Below are 4,780 nucleotides of genomic sequence, written 5' to 3'. Positions count from 1 at the left end.
TGACGACTGGGAAACATTTGAACTCGGTGTTGGAAAGATGGAAAACACTCTCATACTCCTCACTGATAAACTTCACTGAAATATGAGTTTTCCGAGAAAAGTGATATGATTAAGTGCTAATAAATAAACTACACACAAATAATGACTCTTCCTATAAATGATGTTCACTATCTACGAATATGCAACCCAAGAAAAGCATAATGCACGCCAAACGACCCGAGGACAGCTAACTGATGTTGGCATCTCCGACAGAAAGCCTTTCATTATTTTTCTGGAGTCCGGATAAAATGGATAAAAAGCCTGAATAAAACATGACTTTTGTGTGTTTTGCACTGGCTCTACAATAAGCATTTGCAACGTCGTCTCATACAATCACGTTACTGTGGCTACAATTAGTTAAATAATTTTGACATGGCTCGTTGTCCATTTCAGACAGACAGATAGACAGACATAGAGATGATTGACAGACAGACAGACAGATATTGACAGACAGACAGATAGATAGATGATTGACAGACAGAGAGACAGAGACAGACAGACAGACAGATAGATGATTGACAGACAGACAGATATTGACAGACAGACAGACAGATAGATAGATGAAAGACAGACAGACAGATAGATGATTGACAGACAGACAGACAGACAGACAGACAGATATTGACAGACAGACAGACAGATAGATAGATGAACGACAGACAGACAGATAGATAGATAGACAGACAGATAGATAGACAGATAGATGATTGACAGACAGACAGACAGACAGACAGACAGACAGATAGATAGATAGATAGATAGATAGATAGATAGATAGATAGATAGACAGATAGATAGATATTGACAGACAGATAGATGACAGACAGATAGAGACAGACAGACAGACAGATAGATGATTGACAGACAGACAGACAGACTGATAGATAGATAGATAAATAGATAGATAGATAGATAGATAGATAGATAGATAGACAGATAGATGATTGACAGACAGACAGACAGACAGACAGATAGACAGACAGATAGATAGAGACAGACAGACAGACAGACAGACAGATAGATGATTGACAGACAGACAGACAGACAGACAGACAGACAGACAGACAGACAGACAGATAGATAGATAGATAGATAGATAGATAGATAGATAGATAGATAGATAGAGACAGACAGACAGACAGACAGACAGACAGATGATTGACAGACAGACAGACAGACAGACAGACAGACTGATAGATAGATAGATAGATAGATAGATAGATAGATAGATAGATAGATAGATAGATAGATAGATAGATAGATAGATAGATAGATAGATAGATCACAGAAAACCAAATATGTAGGTTTGCAACGCATAAAAAGCATCTCTCTCTCATGAAGTAACATCACTGGGGCGATTTTTGCCTGCACCGCCACAACGTTGCAACCACTAGTCCACTGGAAATTGCATTTCTCCTCTTCGCCTTCCGAGGCAAATGAGTTGAGTCCTCTCCAACTTCAAACTAGACGCAATGTTCGCCCAACAATCTGCACAAACCCTCCTGATCTGTGTGAAGTGGAGTCTGCAATTGAGAAATTGAAGTCCAACAAAGCCCCCGGCCCTGACAACATCTCAGCCGAGCTGATTAAATGCAGACCCCATTGAATGGCGAAGCATCTGTGGCCCCTGCTACGTGAAGTTTCGATCATGAAGCAGGTACTGGAGCATTGGAAGACGAGTGTGATCGTGACAATCCCTAAGAAGGGAGACCTGAGCGAATGTAAGAGCTGGAGGGGCATAACATTGTTGAATACAATGGAGATGCTGCTCGCCATTATTGTACACGACAGACTTATGCCTGCTGTCGACGAATTGCAGTGTCCTAAACAAGATGGTTTTCGCCAAGGAAGATCTTGCACTGACTAAGTCAATATCATACAGATCATTGCTGAGCAACCAGTTGAATGGATATCACCACTGTTCCTCCTCTTTTCCGACTTTGAAAGAGCGTTTGCCACCGTGAACAGGAATGACATTTGGAGTGCATTGGAGAACCTTGGAGTTCCGGATGAAATGATTACTATCATCCGCGAACTGTACAGAGATGCCAAGTTTAAAGTCAGGTACTCAGGCAGAGAAAGCTGTTGGAGATCCCTTGCCATTCCTTGTTGTGCTCGACAATGTGATGAAGTGCACCAATGCTGAGGCCCCCAATGGCATACACTGGCAATTGGCATCTCGTTTGCATGACCTTGGATATACGGACGACGAATGTTTTATGGCTCATTCTTTCAAGTCCACCAAAGCTAAACTGGAATGCCTTCAATACAATGCAGCCAAAGTTGGATTGAAGCTTAACGTCAAGAAGACGAAACTGTTGCGGATAGGCACAAATTACACCCAGCAGTTGCTCCTAGATGGTCATTGAAGATGTTGAGGAATTCTTTTATCTCGGCTGCAAAGTGACCAAAAATGGCAGAACTGATGTTGATATTGGCAATCGCATCAACAGAGCTCGCCAAGCCTATTGAGCTGAGCAAGGTGTTGAAGTCATCTGCCTTATCTAAGAAACCGAAGCTTTGCATCTTTGGTGCTTGTGTGGAGAGCGTGCTCATATATGGCTGTGAAACTTGGGGTCATCACATATTTAGCATAAATGCCTTCGTCTTATCCTATATATCTTCTGCACTCAAACTGCATCTCAAACCAAGTTCTGCTTGAGCTCACTGGTAGAAATACAATGGCCAATGAAATCAAGAAACGTAAGTGGTGATGGATTGGTCATGCCCAGTCATTAGAACTGTGCTTGACTGGAACCCCCAAGGCAGTCGTAGACCCGGTTGACCAAGCAACACATGGCGCAGAATGATAGCAAAAGAAGCCGAAGGCAATGGCAAAACATGGCGGCAAGTCAAGGCACTGGCGAACAACCATGAGGTGTGGAGACGTTGGACAGACAAGCCGTCGTCAGTATATCCAGGTGGTAGAGCGGGTCGGCCGCTAATCGCAGGGTTCGATTCCCGGCCCAGATGACTCCACATGCTGAAGTGTCCTTGGGCAAGACACTGAACCCCAAGTTGCTCCTCTGCCATCATTGGTGTATGAGTGTGTGTGTAATGGGTGAATGGGACACAATGTAAAGCTCTTTTGATATATAATTGCAAACCATATACCATCCAAAGTAAGTCTTCATATAGTCTAATGATTAGCATTCTCAGTCACCATAACAGTTAAATCCTGACACATTGCATATTTAAACATTTAAGCGCTTTTAAACAAAATTTCCACCTCAATTTTGCCGCCTTAAAATAACTGTAGCTTTAGTGGGCTACAGCACATAACTTGCAATCAGAAGCTCCGGGGAGATTGTCCCTGTAATAAGTGCACTGTAAGTCACTTTGGATGGTGATGGTTTAGTGGGCTAAAGCACATAACTGTAATCAGAAGGTTGCTGGTTCGATCCCCACAGTCACCACCATTGTGTCCTTGAGTAAGACACTTAACTCCAGGTTGCTCCGGGGGGGATTGTCCCTGTTATAAGTGCACTGTAAGTCACTTTGGATGGTGATGGTGTAGTGGGCTAAAGCACATAACTGGTAATCAGGAGGTTGCTGGTTCGATCCCCACAGTCACCACCATTGTGTCCTTGAGTAAGACACTTAACTCCAGGTTGCTCCTGGGGGATTGTGCCTGTAATAAGTGCAGTAAGTCACTTTGGATAAAAGCATCTGCCAAATGCGTACATGTAAATGTAAAATAATGTATATCTAAGTTCTTTAAGATCATTTTCAAAGATCGTCCATACTTAAGAGAAACCACTCACAATGGTGAAGCCTCGCTTATGAGACTGCCCTGATAAAACCATACATATTCAACATATGTCAAATGTAGCGCAAACACAACACTGGTTCGTTCAAACTGGCCAGATTCTCTCACATCAGGCCATTCTGACTGTAGAGCCCTGGTGGGGCATTTCTAGTTAAATCTCCACATAGATGCATTAGTTATATGGAGCAATGTGCATCCATCTCACAAACAGGCATTAATGAGCTTTTGTTTACAAGGAAAGTGCATAATGTGTAAGCACAATTCCACATAATCCCAGATGAGCGCACACTCTATTTACCCACCGGTTAAAAAAAAAAATGGGAAAAGCAGAGAGTGTTGGATGCCATTCAAATTGCTGTCTCGTTCAATCCCCGAGCATCAGTCAGGGCTCTAACAGTGTATGCCAACGGTGTGCCAGCACTTGCCATTCTGATGGCCAAAGTCAAATTTGCTGGATCTCATTTGTATACAGATCACAAGCCGTGCTGTAATACCCCAGCATCCACTGAGACAATGGAGCCATTGTGAATTAGGATCAGTGTTGACGCTGTTGCACATGTCTCGCTGCTACGCGGACAAGTGGCGAACAGGACCACACGTGTGCAACACGCCACGAGCTGGACTACAACCCAACACAACACGTAACAGACTGCAAGAATGCAGATTAGATTTAGACTGTAAATGTAGATATCTAGGAACCTTCGAAATGATGACAGAAAAGTGATGTCATGGGAATGGGTGGTCGCTGCAGAGCTCTTTTGGTGCACATTGGAATTAAGATTTTCGTATGGAGCACCAGGAAGAAGAGCAGAAAAACCAAAACACTAAGACTTCCTTTGAACTAGTTTTTAAGTCACTAATAGTGTCTGATACATGCAACGGTCTAACCCGATATAATGTTCAGGACTGAGCTCATACATACTTCGCTAGTCAAATCAGCCTGTGGTATATGCTATAGGAAGGGGACTCGAG

This window comes from Xyrauchen texanus, chromosome 37 (genome assembly GCF_025860055.1).
Source record: "Xyrauchen texanus isolate HMW12.3.18 chromosome 37, RBS_HiC_50CHRs, whole genome shotgun sequence".
Taxonomy (NCBI): domain Eukaryota; kingdom Metazoa; phylum Chordata; class Actinopteri; order Cypriniformes; family Catostomidae; genus Xyrauchen; species Xyrauchen texanus.
This window is presented reverse-complemented; position numbering follows the sequence as displayed.